General features: G+C 42.4%; 1 protein-coding gene across 2 annotated transcripts in view; it reads left to right on the top strand.

Moving 5' to 3' along the window:
- Positions 1-27,881, top strand: part of LOC129867221 (potassium/sodium hyperpolarization-activated cyclic nucleotide-gated channel 2-like) — a 131,901-nt gene that overhangs the window by 6,672 nt on the left and 97,348 nt on the right. The window contains exon 1 of one of the 2 annotated variants that reach the window (XM_055940482.1): positions 20,210-25,184. The exons of the other annotated variant lie outside the window; for it this stretch is intronic. The gene's annotated coding sequence lies outside the window, so the exon portion shown is untranslated. Of the gene's footprint in view, positions 1-20,209; positions 25,185-27,881 lie in introns of those variants that run through there. 2 annotated transcript variants of the gene reach the window in all.

The following is a 27,881-nucleotide window of genomic DNA, read 5'->3' as shown; positions in this document are numbered from 1 at the left end:
TTTGCACATGTGCTATGCTAATATAACGATTTATTGTGTTTTCGCTGTAAGACACTTAGAAAATCTGAAATATTGTCTGTATTCACAGGATCTGTGTCTTTCGATTAGTGTATGCTGTGTATTTTTACGAAATGTTTGATGATTAGTAGTTAGGTAAACACGTTGCTCATTGTAATTATTCTAGTCCATTTGTGACGGTGGGTGCAATTGTAAACTATGAGAGGAGTCACAAAAAGCAGAAATAGAGATAAAATTAATCACTAACCTTTGATGATCTTCATCAGATGACACTCATAAGACTTCATGTTACACAATACATGTATGTTTTATTCGATAAAGTTCATATTTATATCCAAAAATCTTAGTTTACATTGGCACCTTATGTTCAGTAATGTTTTGCCTCCAAAACATCCGGTGATTTTGCAGAGAGCCACATCAATTTACAGAAATACTCATAATAAACATTTATAAAAGATACAAGTATTATACATGGAACTTTAGATAAACATCTCCTTAATGCAACCGCTGTGTCAGATTTCAAAAAAACTTTACGGAAAAAGCACACCATGCTATAATCTGAGTACAGCGCTCAGAGCCCAAACAAGCCATACAGATATCCGCCATGTTGTGGAGTCAACAGAAGTCAGAAATAGTATTATAAATATTCACTTACCTTTGATGTTCTTCATCAGAATGCACTCCCAGAAATCCCAGTTCGACAATAAATGTTTGTTTTGTTCGATAACGTCCATAATTTATGTCCAAATACCTCCTTTTTGTTTGCGCGTTTTGTTCTAAAATCCAAATTGATGACGCTCAGGTCAGACGAAAAGTCAAAACATTCCATTACAGTTCGTAGAAACATGTCAAACGATGTATAGAATCAATCTTCAGGATGTTTTTAACATAAATCTTCAATAATATTTCAACCGGAGAATTCCTTTGTCTTCAGAAATGCGATGGAACGCAGGTCGCTCTCACGGGGGCGTGCGTGATCACCTCATGCAAGACACCTGACTCAAAGAGCTCTCCTTCCCTCATTCTTCACAGTAGAAGCATCAAACAAAGTTCTAAAGACTGTTTACATCTATTGGAAGCCTTAGGAAGTGCAATATGATCCCAAAGACACTGTATATTGGATAGGCAAACCTACAAACCTCAGATTTCCCACTTCCTGGTTGGATTTTTTCTCAGGTTTTTGCCTGCCATATGAGTTCTGTTTTACTCACAGACATCATTCAAACAGTTTTAGAAACTTCAGAGTGTTTTCTATCAAAATCTACCAATAACATGCATATCTTAGCTTTTGGGACTGAGTAGCAGGCAGTTTACTCTGGGCACCTTATTTATCCAAGCTACTCAATACTGCCCCCAGCCATAAGAACTTAAAGGAGCTGCCAACTTAGTGTATGTAAACTTCTGATCCACTGGAATTGTGATAGAGTGAGTTATAAGTGAAATAATCTGTCTGTAAACAATTGTTGGAAAAATTACCTGTGTCATGTACAATGTAGATGTCCTAACCGACTTGCCAAAACTATAGTTTGATAGCAAGAAATTTGTGGAGTGGTTGAAAACGAGTTTTAATGACTCCAACCTAAGTGTATGTAAACTTCCGACTTCAACTGTATTTTACCATTTGAACGACATCTATTGCAGGATAAATCAATGTTAAAGTTTACATAGCTGGCCATATATAGATGTTAAATTGTTTTTTTTTGTGTTGGTTATGTAGGCTTCTTCTAACCCATCGCTTTCTACTACATATAATAATATGATTAAATTATATCTTTACATTAAAAACCAAAGTCTATCAGAGTTCCAGTCATTTCAATAAATGTTATACCCCTTGATCTTCAAGAACAGGACTTGGAAATATGGAAGTATAGATTAGCCAAAAAGTTTTTACCTGAGCAGGACCTCAAAACTAAGGACTTATTAGCCAGCCCTACTCTGTTGTTTATGATTTTGTTGTCATTGATGACTGATTGGGGTTCATTGATTCGAGTTGAAAAATAAATGCTGCGCTCATGGAATGGCATGCTTTCAGCGCTGCTAAAAAGTGCTATTTACATGTGAAAAATGGATGTCATATGCTGCATTTGCTATAGGCCTATTGTTAACCTTTTTGTTGGTGACACTTTGATATATTGATAATATGTACCTGTTTAAAGGGAAAATCAACAGATGAAAAAATAACAAAATTGTTGGACCTCTGTTTTGGTAAAAAGCTGAGGGATGGACCTGGAGAAATGTAACCACTCTCAGATTAATAGACAGAGCTATGAATTTAAAGACTGACCATCCATAATAGCACAATTATTGTTTTAACCATGTTATGAGGGTATACAGTGTCTGTTTACATTTACAATGTTTACAAACATTGGAGAAAACAAGCTTATATTTTGGGTTCTCATGGAGTGTGACAGTTATAAGTTATATTCTTCAAGAATCAAATGATATAGAGTACCAGTCAAAAGTTTGGACACACCTACTCATTCAAGGGTTTTTCTTTATTTTTGACTATTTTCTACATTTCTACATAATAGTGAAGACATCAAAACTATGAAATAACACATATGATATCATGTAGTAACCAAAAAAAGTGTTAAACAAATCAAAATATATTTTATATTTGAAATTCTTCAAAGTAGCCACCCTTTGCCTTGATGACAGCTTTGTACACTCTTGGCATTCTCTCAGCCAGCTTCTCCTGGAATGCTTTTCCAACAGTTTTGAAGGAGTTCCCACATATGCTGAGCACTTGTTGGCTGCTTTTCCATCACTCTGCAGTCCAACTCATCCCAAACCATCTCAATTAGGTTGAGGTTGGGTGATTGTGGAGGCCAGGTCATCTAATGCAGCACTCCATCAGTCTGCTTCTTGGTCAAATAGCACTTACACAGCCTGGAGGTGTGTTGGGTCATTTTCCTGTTGAAAAACAAATGATAGTCCCACTAAGCACAAACCAGGTGGGATGGTGTATCGCTGCAGAATGCTGTGGCAGCCGTAGCCATACTGGTTAAGTGTGCCTTGAATTCTAAATAAATCACAGACAGTGTCACCAGCAAAGCACCCCCACACAATCCCACCTCCTCCTCCATGCTTCATGGTGGGAACCACACATGCGGAGATCATCCTTTCACCTACTCGTCGTTTCACAACGACATGGCGGTTTGAACCAAAAATCTCAAATTTGGACTCATCAGACAGATTTCCACAGAGTTAATGTCTATTGCTCGTTTTTCTTGGCCCAAGCAACTCTCTTATTCTTATTGGTGTCCAGTAGTAGGAGTTTCTTTGTTCCTTGTTTGTCAACAGTTGATGTTGATATGTGTCTGTTACTTGAACTCTGTGAAGCATTTATTTGGGCTGCAATCTGAGGTGCAGTTATTCTAATGAATTTATCATCTGTCTCTGCTAGGTAAAGCCCTGCCTTATCTCCTTAACTCACTGGTCACCTTAGCAGCACCCACCCGTAGCACGCGCTCCAGCAGGTATATCTCACCAGTTACCCCCAAAGCCAATTCCTCCTTTGACCTCCTTTCCTTCCAGTTCTCTGCTGCCAATAACTGGAACGAACTGCAAAAATCACTGAAGCTGGAGACTCATATCTCCCTCACTAGCTTTAAGCACCAGCTGTCAGAGCATCTCACAGATCACTGCACCTAAACATAGCCCATCCAACTACCTCATCCCCATACTGTATTTATTGATTTATCTTGCTCCTTTGCACCGCAGTATCTCTACTTGCACATTCATCTTTACATTAATCACTCCAGTGTTTAATTGGTATATTGTAATTACTTTGCCACCATGGCCTATTTATTGCCTTACCTACCTTATCATACCTCATTTGCACACACTGTATATAGATTTTTTTCCTACTGTAAATATTGACTGTATGTTTGTTTATTCCATGTGTAACTCTGTGTTGTTGTATGTGTCGAACTGCTTTGCTTTATTGTTGGCCAGGTCGCAGTTGTAAATGAGAACTTGTTCTCAACTGGCCTACCTGGTTAAATAAAGGTGAAATATATAATAAAATCTGCAGCAGATGTAACTCTGGGTCTTCCTTTCCTGTGGTGGTCCTCATGAGAGACAGTTTCATCATGGCGCTTGATGGTTTTTGCGACTGCACTTGAAGAAACTGTCAAAGTTCTTGAACTTTTCCACATTGACTGACCTTCATGTCTTAAAGTAATGATGGACTGTCATTTAGCAACTACAGGTTACCCCTTTAAGTCTATCAAAAGTGTGCGAGTTTGAGCATGTGTCCATTAGACCTATAGATTCTTTTTAGCAGCGTATATTACATTGGCTGGGATCCACACTATGCAGCTGTTGCAAGAGCGCATTTTTCACTGGCTGTCCACTGGTTTCAAAAATAATGATTGATAAGCAGCTTAAACTTCTTGAATTTAACCATCTGTATCGCCGTAGACAACATCACTGCTGTCATCCTTACCTCCAAGTGTTTATGGAAATTGGATAATCTTTGGATGCCGACAGCTGTCGCACCATTGGAAGACATACCTTGGACTGTAGCCTACAAAAGCCTATTGCTGTGCTTTTCCCGCGATCGATCAAACACATTTGGTGTGTCATCATAGTGTGTGTCTTGTGGTCAGACTCGCTCAGGTGGAACAAACTTTTTTTTATTTTTTTTTATTTAACCTTTATTTAACCAGGTAGGCAAATTGAGAACACGTTCTCATTTACAATTGCGACCTGGCCAAGATAAAGCAAAGCAGTTCGACACATACAACAACACATAGTTACACATGGAGTAAAAACAAACATATAGTCAATAATACAGTGAAAAAAATAAGTCTATATACAATGTGAGCAAGTGAGGTGAGATAAGGGAGGTGAAGGCAAACAGATATATGTATAAATAAATAAAAATATAAAAAGGCCATGGAGGCGAAGTGAGTACAACACAGCAAGTAAAATAAAAACTAAAAAAAAAACACTGGAATGGTTGGTTTGCATTGGAAGAAAGTGCAAAGTAGAGACATAAATAATGGGGTGCAAAGGAGCAAAATAAATTAATAAATAAATACAGTAGGTAAAGAGGTAGTTGTTTGGGCTAAATTGTAGATGGGTTATGTACAGGTGCAGTAATCTATGAGCTGCTCTGACAGCTGGTGCTTAAAGCTAGTGAGGGAGATAGGTGTTTCCAGTTTCAGAGATTTTTGTAGTTCGTTCCAGTCATTGGCAGCAGAGAACTGGAAGGAGAGGCGTCCAAAGGAAGAATTGGTTTTGGGGGTGACTAGAGAGATATACCTGCTGGAGCGCGTGCTACAGGTAGGTGCTGCTATGGTGACCAGCGAGCTGAGATAAGGGGGGACTTTACCTAGCAGGGTCTTGTAGATGACCTGGAACCAGTGGGTTTGGCGACGAGTATGAAGCGAGGGCCAGCCAACGAGAGTGTACAGGTCGCAGTGGTGGGTAGTATATGGGGCTTTGGTGACAAAACGGATGGCACTGTGATAGACTGCATCCAATTTATTGAGTAGGGTTTTGGAGGCTATTTTGTAAATGACATCACCGAAGTCGAGGATTGGTAGGATGGTCAGTTTTACAAGGGTATGTTTGGCAGCATGAGTAAAGGATGCTTTGTTGCGGAATAGGAAGCCAATTCTAGATTTGACTTTGGATTGGAGATGTTTGATGTGGGTCTGGAAGGAGAGTTTACAGTCTAACCAGACACCTAGGTATTTGTAGTTGTCCACATATTCTAAGTCAGAGCCGTCCAAAGTAGTGATGTTGGACAGGCGGGCAGGAGCAGGCAGCGATCGGTTGAAGAGCATGCATTTGGTTTTACTTGTATTTAAGAGCAGTTGGAGGCCACGGAAGGAGAGTTAAACTTGCGCATTTTGCTGATTAGAATGTCATTGAGAAAACAGGAAAGTGTCAAAGATGTTTTTTCCGCAAACATCCTTTCTGAATTTAAAAGTAATCCTTGAAGTTATCATCTAGTTTTTCCAAAGTTTATGTAATCTGATTACAATATTTTTGTGGTAACATAATGGATTACAGTTACCGTTTTTTTTTGGTAATCCCTTACATTTAACATGTAATCCGTTACTCCATAACCCTGTTAGCGTCTTACGGTCAGATGCCGAGCAGTTTCCATATCAGGTGGTGATGCAACCGATCAGGATGCTCTCGATGGTGCAGCTGTATAACTTTTTGAGGATTTAGGGACCCATGACAAATCTTTTCAGTCTCCTGAGGGGGAAAAAGCGTTGTCGTGCCATCTTCATGACTTTCTTGGTGTGTTTGGACCATGATAGTTTGTTGGTGATGTGGACACCAAGGAACTTGAAAATCTCGACCCGCTCCACTTCAGCTCCATCGACGTGAATGGGGGCGTTTTCGGCACTCCTTTTCCTGTAGTCCACGATCATCTCCTTTGTCTTGTTCACGTTAACGGAGAGGTTGTTTTCCTGGCACCACACAGTCCCCGGCCACTAGGAGCGCCGCTTCTGGATGAGCATTTTCTTGTTTGCTTACAGCTTTATACAGCTCGTTGAGTAAGGTCTTAGTCCCAGCATCAGTTTGTGGTGGTAAATAGAGGGCTACGAAAAATATAGATGAAATCTCTCTTGGTAGATAGTATGGTCTACAGCTTATCATGTAGTACTATACCTCGAGACTACCTTAATATTATACATCACACACCAGCTGTTTTTGACAAATAGACACCCCCCCCACCCACCCCTCGTCTTAACTTCTTTGATATAGGGGGCAGCATTTTCACTTTTGGATGAATTGCGTGCCCATAGTGAACTGCCTCCTACTCTGTTCCAGATGCTAATATATGCATATTATTATTACTATTGGATAGAAAACACTCTGAAGTTTCTAAAACTGTTTGAATGATGTCTGTGAGTATAACAGAACTCATATGGCAGGCAAAAACCTGAGAAACAATCCAAACAGGAAGTGAGAATTCTGAGGCTGGTCGATGTTAAACTCATCGCCTATTCAATTCCCTGTAATATATGGATCTGTTTGTTCCACTAGATGTCAACAGTCGGTAGAACGTTGAATGAAGTTTATACTGTGTTGTGGGACCGGATGAGAGGGGAATGAGTCAGTGGTCTGGCAGATTGCCAGTTCCTGGTCACGCGCTTTCCTCATGATATCGCCTTGCGTTCCATAACTTCTACAGACATAAAGGAATGCTCCGGTTGGAGCGTTATTGGATATATATGATAACAACATCCTGAAGATTGATTCTCTACTTACTTTGACCAGTTTATTCGACTTGTAATATAACCTTTTGAAGTTTTTGTCCGACGTTTGCCTGCATCTGCGTGAGCGTTTGGACACGTGTACAACACATGCTAGCAAAAGTAGCTACTTAGACATAAGTAATGGACATTATCGAACAAAATAACGATTTATTGTGGAACTAGGATTCCTTGGAGTCCATTCTGATGAAGATGATCAAAGGTAAGGGAATATTTATGATGTAATTTCGTATTTCTGTTGACTCCAACATGGCGGAGAAATGTTGTTAAATCTGAGAGCCGTCTCAGATTATTGCATGGTGTGCTTTTTACGTAAAGTGTTTTTGAAATCTGACACAGCGGTTGCATTAATAACAAGTGTATCTTTAATTATATGTAAAACATTTTATCAAAGTTTATGATGAGTATTTCTGTTATTTGACGTGGCTCTGCAATTTCTCAGGATATTTTGGAGGCATTTCTGAACATGGCGCCAATGTAAACCGAGATTTGTGGATATAAATATGCACATTATCGAACAAAGCATAAATGTATTGTGTAACATGATGTCCAATGAGTGTCATCTGATGAAGATCATCAAAGGTTAGTGATTCATTTTATCTCTATTTCTGCTTTTTGTGACTACTCTCTTTTGCTTGGAAAATGGCTGTTTGTCTGTGACTATGTACTGAGTTAACATAATCTTTTGGTATGCTTTCCCCGTAAATCCTTTTTGAAATCAGACCCGTTGGCTGGATTCACAACATGTGTAGCTTTAATTTGGTGTCTTTCATGTGTGATTTCATGAAAGATTGATATTTATTGTAATATATTTGAATTTGGCTCGCTGCATTTTTTCTGGCTTTTGGCCAAGTGGGACGCTACCGTCCCACATATCCCAGAGAGGTTAACAGATGTAGCTGTTCTGTCCTGCCGATGCACGGAAAACCTAGCCAACTGTATATTATCCGTGTCGTTGTTCAGCCATGATTTTAATGTCCCGTTGGTAGGATGGTCTCGAACGGAGCTCATACAGTTTATTCTCCAGTGACTGCACGTTGGCTAATAGAACGGATGGTGGAGGTGGATTACCTACTCGCCGACGAATTCTCACAAGGCACCCGGATCTCCGCCCCCTGTATTGAGTTATTTTCTTCATGTGAATGACAGGGATTTGGGCCTTGTCTGGGAGCAACATTACCTATATCCTTTGCGTTGGACTCATTAAAGAAAAGATCTTCATCCAGTTCGAGGTGAGTAATTGCTGTTCTGATATCCTGAAGCTCTTTTCGGTCATAAGAGATGGTAGCATCAACATTATGTACAAAATAAGTTACAAACAGTGTGAAAAAAACACACAAAATAGCACAATTGGTTAAGAGCCCGTAAAACGGCAGCCATCCCCTCCAGGGCTATTCTTCTGAATTAGTGAATGTGCCTAACGTTAGTGATTAGCGATAACTAGCTAACATTATTTAACATTAATTAACATGTCACCACATGGAAAAGTGTGACTACATGAACGGCGACCTAACGTTAACTAGCTGGCTAACAAAGGACTTGTGGGCTCAATGTTTTCCCATACAAAACACAAAACGGTTTTGTTCCACGAGTGCATCTGTTGTACACGACTAATCAAATGACCTGTGAAGTCAGTTATACATGTCAACAGGGATGGAAATTAAACTAGCCCGAGGATAGTACTTTTCAGACTGGGCTAGTAGACAATGTGCCAAACTAGCCTGACACAACAGTGAAATGGCTAGTAGAAAATGTGCCAAACTTTACAAACATCGCATGCCACAGATTTAGGACCTGAATGTTACCCGGGCTAGTAGAAAATTGTGGTCTGCTGGTCAGTGCCCAAAATCCTTATGTTCCATCCCTGCATGTCAGTCCCTTTCAGATGATCCCCCTATCACTGTTTGTCCTCCTCAGTGACCTCACAGCTGAGAGTTTTAACTTCCCTCTTGAGAATTAGAATCAGAAGTACAGTTGTATAGCTCATCACAATACTAAACCTCTTCGGGCAAATAGTATCCTAGACTGTTCTGATCATCGAATTGAGCATTCCAGATAATTCCTCCATCCCAGCAGAAATGTCCCATTCACATTGTAGGATTTTAGATGTGCAGATAGATGAAAGCCCAGTCCATTTTACAGTTACTATAGTCAAGTGTAGGTCTGTGGGTTATGGAATTTTAATATTGATTTTACCATTTTATTAATCAACTTAGCTAGCTAGTAAAAGTAACTTTTTTCTTTCTTTCAGATTGGTGGACCGGAAACCCAGTGGCAACAATCAGGTCTGTATCTGTCATTTTCCGGTGGGAAAGAGAAATGGCCCTGTATTTACCAGAAAAGGTAGCTCATCCTCCATGGCAGAAGAGAAAGATCCAGACTGTTGATTGGGAAAAAAGAACAAACAATGAGGCATGAGGATTGGGTGTTGAGGGACCACTTGTCACATTGTCCAAGGTGGGTTTGTGTTATGATAAACAATGCATTTTCTGTCCAGATAAAGATGTTGATAGGGCAATGAGAAAGACCCACCACTGACCAAATGTCTCTTTGTTTTCCAGTCCAAAAGGAGTGCATCCCTTGTGCCATCTGGTGCACGGACATCCTTTGCCAGTGTGATCCGAGTGCAAGTGTCAAGTTGTAGAGACTACAACAGATCGAGCCTGTGGACGGACAGGTCAGTAACTCATCAAATATGATACAATATTGTGTAAAACATAGAATTCATAAATGCATCCACATTTTGACTTCATGTCCCCTTTTCCCCATGTTTTAGACATGAGGAGTGACATGCGGAACACCAGGCTCACCACACGAGAAGCAGTGCATGATCAACGCCATCCTCAGCAAGGAGATCTGCTGGAAGTGTTGTACTCTCTCACTCTCTCTAACTCTGGGGGTAAGACATAATTTAAACATCACAACTATAAATTCCCACTGTGCCCATGATAAAATGCAATATGAATTGTGTCGTACTACTGAATGAAACTGTGAGGAGATGCACTCAGACCAGCCTTTGTGATTGAACTTACGTTAACTGCATTACTTTAGTTGGCTGCTTTGAGCAACGCTAGAATGTAATATAACCTATTCTAGGAGCCTATTGTTTGTGTATGATCTTTATTCATTGTTCACTTGTTTTTCAACAATGTCAGGTATAGGTAGGGATGACTGGGGCCTTCAGCTAGTAAGACACAGGGAGTAAGAAATTATTTGAACATCACAGATATAAATTCCCACTGTGCTCATGATCAAATTAACGACATTACTTTAGTTGGCTGCTTTGAACAAAACTTGTATGTAATATAACTATCACGTTTCAGGTATGAGCCAGATGCAGACAGTGTCAAAGAAACAAAAGTTTATTTCTAGTACAGGGGCAGGGAAACAACAGGTCAAAGGGAGGCAGAGGTCAGTAATCCAGAGCGGCAGGCAGTCTCAGGGGCAGGCAGGGGTCAATAGTCCAGTTAGGTGGGGCAAGGTATAGAATGGCAGTCAGGCTCATGGTCAGGGCAGGCAGAATGGTCAAAACCGTGAAGGACTAGAAAACAGGAGCAAGAACAAACAGGAGCAGGGGAATAAACACTGGTAGGTTTCACGAAACAAAATTAACTGGCAACAGACAAACAGAGAACACGGTGATAAATACATAGGGGATAATGGGGAAGATGGGTGACACCTGGAGGTTGGTGGAGACAAGCACAAAGACAGCTGAAACAAATCAGGGTGTGACAATAACCTATTCTGGGAGCCTAGTGTGTCTGTATGAACTATGTGGAATCATTTTGGACCATTGGCTTCCCTGAAAACAGTTGCTGAAAAGCAGAGCAATAGGAGTCTGTCAGAGGTTGTCACGCTGGATGGGGATGGTGATGGAGGGTTTGGTGGTTCACACAACGAAGAAGCAGATGTCCCTTCCAGTGATGTAGGGTTGACCTTGGACCTGGTGCCAGTAAAGATGGTCTTCACAGAAGCGGTAAGACCCTCCTTCCTTGATATAGGAATCCTTCGACTTCACCTTCTCTTCAATGGTAAGGTCCCTTGCACCATAGGGACACTTGACCTCCAACACAGCTGTGGTGCCCACCCAGAATCCCAGACCCCGTGAACCAAAGCCCTGACTCCTGCACATCCATCCCTGTAGCCATTTTAAAGGCCTTGATGCCTTCCTCTTTGTTACCTGTACCCCACTTTACAGACACCCAACGACTGTGATCTGAGGACCCTTTTTAGCAGTGATGGAGTAACACGCTTGGCCCTAACCACTGCTCCATAATTGCTGGCTGTCAACCTCCATCTTCTCATGGTGTGTCTGTTGGGGTTGGTGCACTGTCGAACTGTTGCCTGCCATATAGCTTTCGGCTGCTCCACCACCAGCGCCATGCCAACCAGGATGCCGGCTTGCCCAAGGTGCCTTTGTTTTTTAAAAACAATTTCCAGTACAGACAGGGATGACAGGGAGGGTAGCAGTTGTTCTGGCTCAGGTTCAAGGAGACATGCCTTTCCACTGAACCTGCCCCAGAGACGGTTCCTTAGCCACTGAAGATCCTCCTCTGTGGGATCTCGGGACAGAGGGTTGTAGTCTTCGGCCAGGTACAGGTCCTCCACTGACTGCACCTGGTTGGGCACGGCTGGCTTCCTCCACTCGCATTCCACATCCATACGGACGATATTGTGACCCGCCAAAATAGGCTGCATGGCTACCTGTATGAGCTCCACGGAGGCATAGAGAGAATCACCTGGTCACCTATAGAGACCTGCCAGGAGGGAAGATGTTAAGTGCCACATGCCTTTCAATACATGAATTTGAACACCTTGAAATACATTTGTTGTAAGAAATGTGCTGTATAAATAAAGTTTGATTTGAATGATGACATTATAGCTGTAGAATATTTAATATACTGTAATTTTCACGAGGACCGGTGCCGTTTTTTCCCCTTCTTTTCAACTTTGAATTGACAACATTCTGGAACTGTTATCATTCATCTAAGTCTGGTATCTGGGGTAATCTGGTTAATGATTATATAAATTATTAAGTGTCTATTTCTTTGTAGAATGTTGACAGCTGTATAGAACACATTGTATTGCTAAGATTCTCAAACTTGATAGCTACACTCCGACACAGGATAAACTTTATCTCTCATATTGGCCCTGACTAAACCGATAAGTTGCCCCTCACTATAGCTGCACTTCTCCACATATCAAGGCTCAGGAGAAGACCCAGATGCAGACAGTTTCGAAGTAACAAAAGTTTATAACAAAAACAGGGGGGCAGGCAAACGACAGGTCAAGGGCAGGCAGAGGTCAACAATCCAGATCAGAGTCATAAACAGGAGACAAAGGGTTGTGAGACATAGGTTTAATCCTAGACACATGAAAAGTGGGATGTATACGGAGGGTACGGGGCAACAGAAGACGAACAGCAGAGGGGGCAAATCATCGTGGAGATGGGGAAAGGGCCAGTAAAACAGGGGGGGGGGGGGGTTTGCAGGACTCCACCCGGAGGGGCAGATCTCAAGTAGACAGCCATACCCTCTGCCCGAGACAACACCGGGGTGCCGGAGTCCGGTGTCAGTCCGCTTGTCGCCAATACCTGGAGGTAGTCTTGAGAAGAGCCGACTGGGCTCTCTTCCAGGTACGGCGACAGCGGCTGACAAACATCTGGCCCGAGGGTATGCCGGCGTCTTCCTCTTGCTCCGGGCCGAGAAGGGAGGGTGTAGCGGGCGTATTCAACCGAGTTGCTGGCTCCCGGGGGTGGGGTTGGCGGAGACAAGGCAGCGAAGACTGGTCTCCAGGTCTTGATTGGCTTGCTCTGACTGGCCGTTGGACTGAGGGTGGAACCCGGAGGATAGGCTGGCCGACAACCTAATGAGTGTGCAGAACGCCTTCCAGAACCGGGACAAGAACTGAGGACCCTGGTCGGAGACCATATCCACCGGGAGTCCATGGATCCGGAAGACGTGCTGCACCATGAGCTGGGCCGTCTCTTTGGCAGAGGGTAGCTTGGGGAGAGGAATGAAATGGGAGGCTTTGGAAAACAGGTCCTCTACTCTCAGGATGGCGGTGTTGCCATCAGACGGTAGGAGACCTGTGAAGAAGTCCAGGGATATGTGAGACCAGGGACGGTGAGGGACAGGCAATGGTTGAATGAGACCAGCTGGAGCTTGCCAAGGAGTCTTGTTCTGCGCACAAATTGTGCAGGCAGCGATGAACGCGGAGACGTCCGGAACCATGGTAGGCCACCAAAAGCGTTGCCGCACAAAGGCCAGGGTCCGATGAGAGCCCGGGTGGCTGACAAGCCTGGAGGATAGGTCCCACTCCAGGAGCAAGGGGCGTACAGCATCAGGATCTAACATCCGGTTATCTGTGCCCCCCCGGGGTTTCGCTGGGAACGTTGCGCCTCACGGACCTGCTTCTCTATTCCCCAGCTGAGTAACGTCGCCAGGCACGAGGTGGGAAGGATGGTTTCGGGGTCCGGGGGTGTAGCCGCGGGGCTACAGTGGCATGGCAACGCATCCGGCTTGATATTCTTGGATCCCTGTTGGTAGGAGAGGGAGAAGTTAAACCAGGTGAAAAGCAGGGCCCACCTAGCTTGCCTGGAATTGAGACGCTTGGCGGTGTGGAGATAGTCCAGGTTCTTGTGATCAGTCCACACAATGAACGGATGTTTCGCCCCCTCCAACCAGTCAGTGTGACCACCCTTCCAACGCCATCTTCACTGCGAGAAACTCACGATTCCCCACATCGTAATTCCTCTTCGTGGCGTTGAGGTGGTGGGAGACGAAGGCGCAGGGGTGTAACTTGAGGTCCAGGGCAGAACGCTGGGACAGGACAGCCCCCATTCCGACATCCGAAGCATCGGCCTCCACAACGAACTGACGGGACGGGTCAGGAGGAACCAATATGGGAGCTGTGGTGAAGCAGTGCTTGAGGTCCCGTAACGCCCGGTCAGCAGCTGGGGATCACGTGAACGGAACCTTGGGAGAGGTGAGTGCAGACAGCGGGGAAGCCAGGGTGCTGCAGCCCCGGATAAAGTGGCGATAAAAGTTGGCAAAATTCCAGGAAACGTTACACGCTGCACTCTGGACGTAGGCTGGTGCCAATCCACCATCCGCTCTCACCTTCCCGGGATCTATCTGTACATTCCCCGCAGTGATGATGTAACAAAGGACATGGATGGTAGAGCGATGGAATTCACATTTCTCCTCTATTACAAAAAGCTGGTTCTCCAGGAGTCACTGGAAGACCTGTCGGACGTGGAGCACGTGTTCTTGGGCTGAGTGGGAGAAAACGAGGATGTCGTCGAGGTAGACAACGACAAACTGGTTCAACATGACGCGAACAACGTCATTAACCAGGGCCTGGAACACAGCTGGGGCATTGGTAAGGCCGAATGGCATGACCAGATATTTGTAGTGACTGCTGGCCATGTTGAAGGCAATCTTCCACTCGTCCCTTCCCTGAATCCGCACCAGATGGTAGGCGTTCCGCAGGTCAACTTGGAGAAAACGGTGGCCCCCTGGAGCGGCTCGAAGGCCGAGGCGATGAGTGGTAGCGGGTAGCGGTTATTCACTGTGATGTCTTTGAGGCCCCGGTAGTCGATGCACGGGTGCAGGGTTTTGTCCTACTTCTCCACAAAGTAGAACCCTGTGCCGGAGGGGGAAGCAGAAGGACGGATACACCCTGCAGCTATGGAGTCCTCGATGTAGTTCTCCAGAGCCTTGGTCTCCGGACCCAACAGAGAGTACAGTCGTTCCCGGGGCGGGGTGGTGCCAGGTAAAAGGTCGATCCCACAGGCATAGGGTTGATGCGGAGGAAGTGAAGTGGCCCGGGCCTTACTGAAAACCTCCTGGATATCGTGGTACTCCGCGGGAATGGCAGAGAGGTCCGGGGCAACTTCCGAGCCCACAGGAAGACTTCCCGGGGCAGGCTGCGCTGACTTCAAGCAATGGGTGTGGCAGAAGAGGCTCCAGCCCATGATGGCTCCAGCAGTCCAGTCAATGAGGGGATTCTGTCGCTGGAGCCAAGATGATCCCAAAACCACGGGAACCTGAAGAGACTTAATAAGCATGAATTGGATTGCCTCGCTATGTTTCCCTGACACTTGTAGGTTGATGGGAGTGGTATTGTGGGTGACCCGGCATATAGAGCACCCGTCCAGTGCTCTAAGATGCATGGGAATGGAGAGGGGCTCATTGGGGATGCCCAGCTCGGACACTATGGTAGCGTCCATAAAACTCCCATCTGCCCCAGAGTCGATGAGTACGCAGAGAGAAGTCAACTGGTTACCCCACAGCAACATGGCATGGAAAGGGGTGCGAGTAAGGGGAGAGGAAAAGTTCTCCTTATGCCCACCAGAGTACTCGCCCCTACTGGTGAGCCTGGTCTTTTAGTGGACAGGAGGACACATAATGACCAGTAGTCCTGTAATACAGGCAACTCTTCGTGTGAAGCCGGTGTAGGCATTTGGCTGGGGACAGCCTAGCTCTGCCTAGTTGCATCGTCTCGGGAAGAGGTGAATTGGCAGACTTCAGACACTCTCGGGGAACTCGGGTAGCCTCGGGTCCTCTCGGCCATGGATGACGTCGGGGTCTTCCGGGATACCTCGGAAGCGAGGTGGAATCCTTGGGAGGGCGAGTGACCTCCTCTTTCCTACGTTACCGTAGCCTCCCATCGATCCGGATGGTCAAGGCAATGAGCGAGTAGAGATCCGTTGGTAGTTCTCGGGCTGCTTGCTCGTCCTAAATTTCCTCCGATAATCCGTGCAGGAACGTGTCGAACAGCGATTCCAGGTTCCAGGCACTCTAAGTTGCTAGCATGCAGAAATTCCCCGCATAGTCTGCCACACTGAGGGAGTCTTGCCAAAACTGGAGTAACTTCCGGGCAGCCTCTCTCCCGGACAATGGAGAATCGAAAACCTTCTTCACCTCCACCACAAACTCCTCCAGACTGAAGCATACAGCCGTAGCCCAGGCGAGAGCCCTCCCGGACATCAGCGTGATAAGGTCTTCTCTGTTGCTAATTAATATTTTACATTTTTGATACTAAATTGAAGCAAATATATTGATGAAACTCACCTTGTCCGAGAGAGAATTACACTGTTATCAAAACATCACGCCAAGGTAAGCCTACACGAAACACATACTTAATTTGAAGTGTTTGTAAAATTCACATTGTGTAAAATGAATGGTGGAAAGATCATGGGAACCATTTCCGTGTTTGACCGCTAGGTTTTATGGCTCATACGTTTCAATTTTTTCTTCACCATTACATATTCATAAAATTATGTTACATGAACGGATCCTTGCTTGCAATGATATTATTGTCCTGCAAAATATTGGATGCCATATTATACATTTTCTAATGCACCAATTTAGTTTGAACTTTGGGATTTTTTTTGGGTGCATATCAGTGTCAAATACTCTTTAATTAAAATCAGAAGAATTTCTCTCATGAATGCAAAATCATCAGCAGAGGCAGCTGTAACATTCAGGAAGATGTGGACGGACTGTAAAGTCTCACCTGGATGTGCTGCCAGTGTGAGCACTCGAGTGAATGTTGAACTGGATGCGGAATTGGAATGAGCTGGACGGATGGATGAGTTACCTGGATGTCTTGGGGAGTGCATAAGCTCAGCTGAGTTACATCCAGCATCCAGCTCAGAATTACATCCAGCATCCAGCTCAGCTCACAGTTACAATCAGTATCCAGCTCAGTTACATCCAGCAAGTGATTATTTGTAAATATATTTTTTTATTATTAAACTTTTCAAATTGTACAAATATAAATGGCAGTTGGATTATACATAAAAAATGCAAATACAAACCAAACACAAGTTTGAGAAAAATAACGAAATAATACAAAACTAAAAAACTAAAAGCATTTTACAAACATCACAAGTATTCAGACCTCTTGACTTTTTCGTTACAGCCTAATTCTAAAATTGATTAAATATAAAACAAATCCTCAGCTATCTACACACAATACCTAATAATGACAAAGTGAAAACTGGTTTTCAGAAAACAGAAATACCTTATTTACATACGGTTGAAGTCGGAAGTTTACATACACTTAGGTTGGAGTCATTAAAACTTGTTTTTCAACCATTCCACAAATTTCATGTCAACAAACTATAGTTTTGGCAAGTCGGTATGCACCTCTACTTTGTGCATGACACACATCATTTTTCCAACAATTGTTTACAGACAGATTATTTCACTTATAATTCACTGTATCACAATTCCAGTGGGTCAGAAGTTACACTATACACTAAGTTGACTGTGCTTTTAAACAGCTTGGAAAATTCCAGAAAACGATGTCATGGCTTTAGAAGCTTCTGATAGGCTAATTAGCATAATTTGAGTCAATTGGAGGTGCACCTGTGATATATTTCAAGGCCTACCTTCAAACTCAGTGCCTCTTTGCTTGACATCATGGGAAAATCAAAAGAAATCAGCCAAGACCTCATAAAAACAATTGTAGACCTCCTCAAGTCTGGTTCATCCTTGGGAGCAATTTCCAAACACCTGAAGGTACCACGTTCATCTATACAAACAATAGTACGCAAGTATAAACACCATGGGACCACGCAGCCGTGATACCGCTCAGGAAGGAGACACGTTCTGTCTCCTAGAGATGAACATACTTTGGTGTGAAAAGTGCAAATCAATCCCAGAACAACAGCAAATGACCTTGTGAATATGCTGGAGGAAACGGGTACAAACGTATCTATATCCACAGTAAAACGAGTCCTATATCGACATAACCTGAAAGGCCGCTCAGCAAGCAAGAAGCCACTGCTCCAAAACCGCCATAAAAACAGACTACGGTTTGCAACTGCACATTGGAACAAAGATTGTACTTTTTGGAGAAATGTCCTCTGGTCTGATGAAACAAAAATAGAACTGTTTGTCCGTAATGACCATCAATATGTTTGGAGGAAAAAGGGGGAAGCTTGCAAGCCGAAGAACACCATCCCAAACGTGAAGCACGGGGTGGCAGCATCATGTTGTGGGGTTGCTTTGCTGCAGGAGGGACTGGTGCACTTCACAAAATAGATGGCTTCATGAGGGAGGAAAATTATGTAGATATATTGAAGCAACATCTCAAGACATCAGTCAGGAAGTTAAAGCTTGGTCGCAAATGGGTCTTCCAAATGGACAATGACCCCAAGCATACTTCCAAAGTTGTGGCAAAATGGCTTACGGGCAACAATGTCAAGGTATTGGAGTGGCCGTCACAAAGCCCTGACCTCAATCCGATAGAAAATTTGTCGGTAGAACTGAAAAAGCGTGTGCGAGCAAGGAGTCCTACAAACCTGACTCAGTTACACCAACTCTGTCAGGAGGAATGGGACAAAATTCACCCAACTTATTGTGGGAAGCTTGTGGAAGGCTACCCGTCACGTTTGGCCCAAGTTAAACAATTTAAAGGCAATGCTACCAAATACTAATTGAGTAAACTTCTGACTCACTGGGAATGTGATGAAAGAAATAAAGCTGAAATAAATCATTCTTTCTACTATTATTGTCACATTTCACATTCTTAAAATAAAGTGGTGATCCTAACTGACCTAAAACAGGGAATTGTTACTTGGATTAAATGTCAGGAATTGTGAAAAACGGAGTTTAAATGTATTTGGTATGTAAACTTCCGACTTCAACTGTAAGTATTCAGACCCTTTGCTATGAGACTCGAAGTTGAGCTCCGGTGCATCCTGTTTCCATTGATCATCTTTGAGATGTTTCTTCAACTTAAGGTCCCACAGTTGACAGTGCATGTCAGAGCAAAAGCCAAGCCATGAGGTCAAAGGAATTGTCCGTAGAGCTCCGAGAAAGGATTGTGTTGAGGCACAGATCTGGGAAAGGGCGCGAAAGTTCTGCAGCATTGAAAGTCCCCAAGTTTACAGTGGCCTCCATCATTCTTAAATGGAAGGAGTTTTCCTAGAGCTGGCCCGCCTGGCCGAACTGAACAATCAGGGGAGAAGAGCCTTGGTCAGGGAGGTGACCAAGAACCCGATGGTCACTCTGACAGAGCTCTAGAGTTCCTCTGTGGAGATGGGAGAACCTTCCAGAAGGACAACCATCTCTGTAGCACTCCACCAATCAGGCCTTTGTGGTAGAGTGGCCAGATGGAAGCCCCTCCTCAGGAAAAGGCACATGAAAGCCCGCTGGGAGTTTGCCAAAAGGCATTTAAACACTCTCAGAACATGAGAAACAAGATTCCCTGGTCTGATGAAACCAAGATTGAACTGTTTGGCCTGAATGCCAATTGTCACGTTTGGAGGAAACCTGGCACCATCCCTGTGGTGAAGCATGTTGGTGGCAGCATCAAAATGTGGGGATGTTTTTCAGTGGCAGGGACTGGGAGACTAGTCAGAATCAAGTCAAAGATGAACGGAGCAAAGTACAGAGAGATCCTTGATGAAAACCTGCTCCAGAGCGTTCAGGACCTCAGACTTGGGTGACGGTTCACCTTCCAACAGGACAACGACTCTAAGCACACAGCCAAGACAACGCAGGAGTGGCTTCAGAATAAGTCTCTGAATGTCCTTGAGTGGCCCAGCCAGAGCCCGGACTTGAACTCGATCGAACATCTCTGGATAGACCTGAAAATAGCTGTGCAGTAACGCTCCCCATCCAACCTGACAATGCTTGCGAGGATCTGCAGAGAAGAATGGGAGAAAATTCCACAAAACAGGTGTACCAAGCTTGTAGTGTCATACTCAAGAAGACTCAATGCTGTAATCACTGACAAAGTTGCTTCAACAAAGTACCAAGTAAAGGTCTGAATACTTTTGTAAATGTGTTATTACCGTTAGAATTTGTTTAAACAAATTTGCAAAAATGTCTAAACCTGTTTTTACTTTGTCGCTATGGGGTATAGTGTGTAGATTAATGTGGGGGGGGGGGGGGGGGGGGGGGGGGGACTATTTAATACATTTTAGAATAAGCCTGTAGCGTAACAAAAAGTCAAGGGGTCTGAATACTTTCCGAAGGCATTTGATCCCGATTGAACATTCAATTATACATATCATATCAGGTTGTATGTTTCAAAGGCAGCAATGAGTTTCAGGGCATGAAAACATCGGATGGACGGACGGCAGAGCCAAAGATAGTACAGTCCAAAATACTTTTTTCTACCAAAGATAGTCATTGGTGGCAGAGACATGGATGGGTTAATGTTAACCTCTACTTCCTCACAAACCCGGGTCCGGGAGCACCCCCATCAGTAAAAAAAGCTGACTAGCATAGGCTAGCATAGCGTCAGAAGTAAATAGTAGCTTCTAAATATAATTAAATCACAAGTCCAAGACACCAGATGAAAGATACACATCTTGTGAATCCAGCCATCATTTCTGATTTTTAAAATGTTTTACAGGGAAGACACAATATGTAAATCTATTAGCTAACCACGTTAGCAAAAGACACCACTTTTTTTACTCCACCCTTTTCTTACTGCATCAGTAGCTATCACAAATTCGACCAAATAAAGATACAAATAGCCACTAACCAAGAAACACTTTCATCAGATGACAGTCTGATAACATATGCTGTACAATAAATATGTTTTGTTAGAAAAATGTGCATATTTCAGGTATAAATCATAGTTTACCATTGCAGCCACCATCACAACTCTCACCAAAGCAACTAGAATAACTACAGAGACCATCGTGTATTAGCTAATTACTCATCATAAAACATTTCTTAAAAATACACAGCGTACAGCAAATGAAAGACACAGATCTTGTGAATCCAGCCAATATTTCAGATTTTCTAAGTGTTTTACAGCGAAAACACAATATAGCCTTATATTAGCTTACCACAATAGCAAACATCACAACAGCATTGATTCAAGCCAAAAATAGCGATAACGTATAAACCACCAAAATATATTAATTTTTTCACTAACCTTCTCAGAATTCTTCTGATGACAGTCCTATAACATCATATTACACAATGCATATAGAGTTTGTTCGAAAATGTGCATATTTAGCGGCACAAATCGTGGTTATACAATGAGAAAAGTAGCAAAGCTGCCCAGAAAATGTCAGGAGAAATCTTTGGAGAGGCACCTATTCTAATCAGTAACTATTCCAAAACCTGACTAAAAAATACAGGTTGGGCAGCAATTGAAAGACAAATTAGTTCTTAATGCAATCGCTGTGTTACATTTTTAAAATTAACGTTACTTTAAAATACAGCGTGCGATAAAGCGAGGCTGCACTGCAATTAATGGCGGCTTATGCATTTGACATTTTTCAACAGAACAACGAATTATCAGCATAAATAGTTCTTACTTTTTGATGAACTCTCATCAGAATCTTGGGAAAGGTGTCCTTTGTCCAAAAGAATCGTTGCTAGGTTGTATAACGTCCTCTTCAACGTTGCAATTAGCAGTAAACATTAGCATGTGAGAGAGAGATACCCAACCCCTAGAACGCCAGGAAATGAAATACCCGAAAATCGCAATATACTGACATAAACTGATATTATTCGGTTTAAAATAACAAGATTATGATGTCTTTAAAGCCTATATCGAATAAAAACACAGCCGGAAATTTCTAAGATCTATAACCGATGGTTCTAGTACAATATGCCAAGGTCCTCAGTGCGTCAGAGCGAAGAGGGAAAAGAACAGACACGTCCTTGCCAAGTGATTTATAACCTTTCAGATCTACGTAGAGACTCAATTTCAAGTCTCCCTATTCGCGGACATCCAGGGGAAGGTGTATGCAGTGCATCTCAACCAATAGAAGACAGGCAGATTTATACACAGGTCTCAGAGCAGCTTGCAAAATTTGGCATTCTCACATACACATAGGAAAATTGCTCTAAGTCCAGTTCTGTTTCACTCACAGATATAATTCAAACGGTTTTAGAAACTAGAGAGTGTTTTCTATCCAATAGTAATAATAATATGCATATTGTACGAGCAAGAATTGAGTACGAGGCAGTTTAATTTGGGAACGTCATTATTACAAAGTGCTAACAGCTCCCCCTATTGATTAAGGCAGACACTAATTATACATTTCTTAAATGTGCTACTTAGAGTATTCTTTATTATGCATAGCTTATTGAAGGCAATTAGCTATTTTAGCATGATTTGTTGAACAGCTAAGAAAGTGTAAATTGATTGGTCTGACTAGGTTCCCCAAGTGTACAGTTGAGGACGTAGCTACTCCAGGAATTTCTAAGAAAGCGAAGCCTCCTGGCTTCATAACTCATGTCAATTAATTTAATGTCTGTATCAGCAAGTATCCCCCACGAATGACATGTTAACAAAGACATAAACAATTGACACAGTGATGAACTTGTGATCATTGCAAAATGTGTTGTTTACTCAGGAATTCGTCAGCTAATGTTGTTAGCATACTAGCTAGTGGTTAGCGGCTAGCTAGCTAGCTAAAGGACATTTCGGACTGCTCGCTCACTAGCTGTTGTGACAGTAGACCTTTGGTTTTTAGCCTGTATTACATGTCGACAGTTAAAAGACATGAACTTCTTATGGCTGCAGGGGCAGTATTGAGTAGCTTGGATGAAAGGTGCACAGAGGTGCCCAGAGTAAACGGCCTGCTCCTCAGTCATAGTTGCTAATATTTGCATATTATTATTAGTATTGGATAGAAAACACACTGAAGTTTCTAAAACTGTTTGAATTATGTCTGTGAGTATAACAGAACTCATATGGCAGGCAAAAACCTGAGAAGTTCCACTTCCTGTTTGGATTTTTTCTGAGGTGTCAGATTTTCAACCAAGCTCTCATTGAAATTACAGCGAGATATTGATGAGTTTTCACTTCCTATGGCTTTCACTAGATGTCAAGAGTCAATAGAACTTTGTCTGATGACTCTAATGTGAAGGGGGGCCAAAGTAGACAGGAATTAGTGACCACTGCCACGAGCTGACCATGCTTTGACCATGCGCGTTCACGTGATAGGCAGCTCCGTTCCATCGCTCAACTGAAGTCAATCTAATTCTCCGGTTGGAACGTTATTCAAGATGTATGTTAACAATGTTCTAAAGATTGATTCAGTACATCGTTTGACATGTTTCTACTAACTGTTATGGAACTTTTGGACATTTCGTCACGTTATAGTGTACGAGCTTTGTGACTTTGGAATTGTTTACCAAACACGCTAACCAAAGTAGCTAATTGGACATAAATAACGGACATTATCGAACAAATCAAGCATTTATTGTGGACCTGGGATTCCTAGGACTGCATTCTGATGAAGTTCATCAAAGGTAAGGAAACATTTATCATGTATTTTCTGGTTTCTGTTGACTCCAACATGGCGGCTAATTTGGCTATTGTTCTAAGCGCCGTCTCAGATTATTGCATGATTTGCTTTTTCCGTATTTTTTTTTTGAAATCTGACACAGCGGTTGCATTAAGGAGAGGTATATCTATAATTCCATGTGTATAACTTGTATTATCATCTACATTTATGATGAGTATTTCTGTTGAAACGATGTGGCTATGCAAAATCACTTAATGTTTTTGGAACTAGTGAATGTAACGCGCCAATGTAAACTCAGATTTTTTTATATGAATATGAACTTTATCAAACAAAACATGCATGTATTGTGTAACATGAAGTCCTATGAGTGTCATCTGATGAAGATCATCAAAGGTTAGTGATTAATTGTATCTCTATTTCTGCTTTTTGTGACTGCTATATTTCGCTGGAAAAATGGCTGTGCTTATTGTGGTGTGGTGGTGACCTAACATAATCATTTGTAGTGCTTTCGCTGAAAAGCATATTTGAAATCAGACACTTTGGTGGGATTAACAAGATTACCTTTAAAATGATATAAGACACATATATGTTTGAGGAATTTTAATTATGAGATTTCTGTTGTTTGAATTTGGCGCCCTGCACTTTCACTGGCTGTTGTCATATCAATCCCGTTAGCGGGATGCAGCCATAAGAAGTTCCTGCTAGTTATGTTATTTACTAATTATGAATATCATGTCCAAATGTTGCTTCATATGTAGTGCTATTTTGGAGTTTGTAGCTATATGAACTAATCATTTATGCTAGCTAACTACCATAGTAACTGAAGTGGTTTATCTTTATGAATAGCTAGCCCAATAATATCTGGGGACTGCAGCAACTACAAGCCGTGCACACTACACGCTGTGCCCACTGTCATTGTGGGTACTTGTAACAGTACGACACCCATTAGCATTACATCGCTACAGGCCGCGCCCACCAGCATTAGCTAGCAAGGTTATACACATATCTGCTGAAGCCAGACCCTATTGAACCCAACTCTCGCATCGCACTACTTGGTGGGCGGGGTGTGTAGTCGATCGTCACTACACTCTGCACCCTACAAGCCATGCCCCCCAGTCTGTTGTCCACAGATAGACCCTACTCAGCTTGCCTAGTTATCTGTTTTCCATTTGTCTATGTTGCCAGTTGGCTCTTTGCTATACTAAATGTGTTATTGTTTCTAACGAATGTCTCTAATTCATGATTGTTGGGTCATGAATGTTGGGGCAGTTACCCACTCAGTTAGGGTAGCATGTACTTTTCTAATAGTAGGGTATGAGAGAATTTTACAGTGATATTTACACAACTGTAGTTACCAATGTTGATAATTTTGCATTTGTCTAGCTACTGTTACCGACTTTTAAGTAGACCCACAACTTTTGTTTAGTCTGGACAATATTGCAAAACAAGTTGATGCGTTCAGTATCACTGAAGGTGTTGACTCATACTGCTTTTTCTGTTCCTTTGCATGAGTGAACGGGATGGATGCCACACACCAATAACTCAAGCTGAACTGGAAGAGGTGGCTGCAGCTATGGTCCATGTTGTATCTACAACTGTCTCCATATTGACGGGACAATACATACACTGCTTTGAAGGATCCTGCCCAACCCAAATGCTTCAAGTGGCACAATTACGTAAGAGGCTTGAACAAACACTTGTAGCTGAACGCATTGCTAATACCGTGCCAGAAACATTGCCATTCCCATGCTGTTTCATTCTGTGTATCTCAAATAAATGTCTGTGTGTGATACATTGTGGTATTTCTTTCCCTGTTTTGACAGTTGCAATGGTAACAAGCATTACAAATTTATTTATACATTTTCTTTCTTTGATTTTGGTCTAGGTGCCAGTTCCCACATCTTACTCTGTAGGGTTTTCTCTCTGTATAATATTACTTGTTGATGAAATTAACTCATACGCTGTAAAATATAAAGTACCAGTCGAAAGTTTGGACACACCTACTCATTCCAGAGTTTTTATTTGGGATGGTGTGGAATGGTGTGGGTGTGCTTTGCTGGTGACGCTGTCAGTGATTTATTTAGAATTCAAGACACATTTAACCAGCATGGCTACCACAGCATTCTGCAGCAATACGCCATCCCATCTGGTTTGTGCTTAGTGGGACTATCATTTGTTTTTCAACAGGACAATGACCAAACACACCTTCAGGCTGTGTAAGTGCTATTTGACGAATAAGGAGAGTAATGGAGTGCTGCATCAGATGACCTGGTCTCCACAATCACCCGACATCAACCCAATTTAGATGGTTTGGGATGAGTTGGACCGCAGAGGGATGGAATAGCAGCCAACAAGTGCTCAGCTGGTTGAGAGAATGCCGAGTGTGCAAAGCTGTCATCAAGGCAAAGGGTGGCTACTTTAAAGAATGTATATATAACATATAACATTATAACATATATTTTGATTTGTTTAAAAATGTTTTGGTTACTACAGTATTCCATATGTGCTATTTCATAGTTTTGATGTCTTCACTAGTATTCTACAATGTAGAAAATAGTAAAAATAAAGAAAAACCCTTGAATGAGTAGGTGTGTCCAAACTTTTGACTGGTACCGTATATACAGTGAGCTCCAAAAGTATTAGGACAGTGGCACATTTTTTGATTTTTTTGCCTCTGTACTCCAGCACTTTGGATTTGAAAGTGCGGCCTGGCAGCTTTAATTTGAGGGTATTTTCATCTATATCGGGTGAACCGTTTAGAAATTACTTTTTGTACATAATTACCCCATTTTAGGGGATCAAAAGTATTGGGAAAAATTCATTTATATGTGTATTAAAGTAGTCAAAAGTTTAGTATTTTGTCCCATATTCCTAGCATGAAGTGATTACATCAAGGTTGTGACTCTACAAACGTGTTGTTCGTTTTGGTTTTGTTTCAGATTATTTTGTGCCTAATAGAAATTAATGGTAAATAATGTATTGTGTCATTTTGTAATCACTTTTATTGTAGATATATTTCTAAACACTTCCACATTAATGTGGATGCTACCATGATTACAGATAGTCCTGAATGAATCGTGAATAATGATGAGTGAGAAAGTTACAGACGTACAAATATCATACCCCCCCCCAGAAATGCTAATCTCACCTGTTATTGTAATAGTTAGAGGTTAGCTTGTCTTGGGAGTATGGTATTTGTGCATCTCTAACTTTCTCTCCTAGTCATTTGATCATTTCAAATCCAAAGTGCTGAAGTACAGAGCCAAAGCAACAACAAATGTGTCACTGTCCCAATACCAGGAGATTACTGTATATGTATCTGTAGAGAGATAAGTATGTTGATGACCTATGCCACCCCAGGTTTAAACGAGAGCATTGGGAGCAATGCCTAGTAGTACAGTACAATACAGGTTCCTAGATTTGGTGGGAGCTCACACTGGTTCACCCAGGGAAGAGGCCGATACTGATGTAACTTTCTGGAATTTATTTCAGACAATTTCACTTTTAAAGATAGATAGATGCATACGTAGACACGTCCGTTCTGGTCAGAGGCAACCAAACATGAGTTGGGTTAACACAAACAAAAGAGTGGGTTAACAGCATGACGTTGTGTATATCTGTCATTTAACAATTCATTTTATGACATTCCACCCTTGGGTTTTACTATTGAAATGAAATAAAATATACATTCAAAAAACGTTCATGACAAATCGTGTGACTCTTATTTTGAGATTGGAAATGCAGGACTTATTTTGGCATGACAAATCAAGGGAGTCTTATTTTGAAATCAGAAACCACAGGACTTTTATTTTAGCAAAACAAATCGAGGGACTCTTATTTTGAAATCGGTAATACAGGATTTTTATTTTGTCATGACATTTCAGGGACCTCTTATTTTGAAGTGTGTTATGCTGGATGTAACTCTGAGCATGATGCTAGATGTAACTCTGTGCTGGATACTGGATGCTGGATGTAACTCTGAGCCGGATGCTGGAAATAAACTCTGCTGGATGTAACTCTGAGCTGGATGCTGGATGTAACTCTGAGCTGGATGCTAGATGTTGTAACTCTGCACGGGATGCTATACTGGATGTAACATCCAGCATCCAGTTCAGTGTCACAGCCCCTACTGATCATCAGCTTGAGCTACACTGAGTGTACAAAACATTAAGGACTTCTTATTTTGAAGTGTGTTACATCCAGCTCAGAGCTGGATGCTGGATGTAACTAAGCTGAGCCGGATGCTTGATGTAACTCAGCTGAGCAGGATGTTGGATGTAACTCAGCTGAGCAGGATGTTGGATGTAACTCAGCTGAGCTGGATTCTGGATGTAACTGAGCTGGATGCTGGATGTAAATCAATATTAGGAAGG

Source organism: Salvelinus fontinalis, chromosome 12, assembly GCF_029448725.1.
Source record: "Salvelinus fontinalis isolate EN_2023a chromosome 12, ASM2944872v1, whole genome shotgun sequence".
NCBI lineage: Eukaryota > Metazoa > Chordata > Actinopteri > Salmoniformes > Salmonidae > Salvelinus > Salvelinus fontinalis.
Note: the sequence above shows the minus strand (reverse complement) of the source record. Positions and strands in the feature narration are given on the sequence as shown.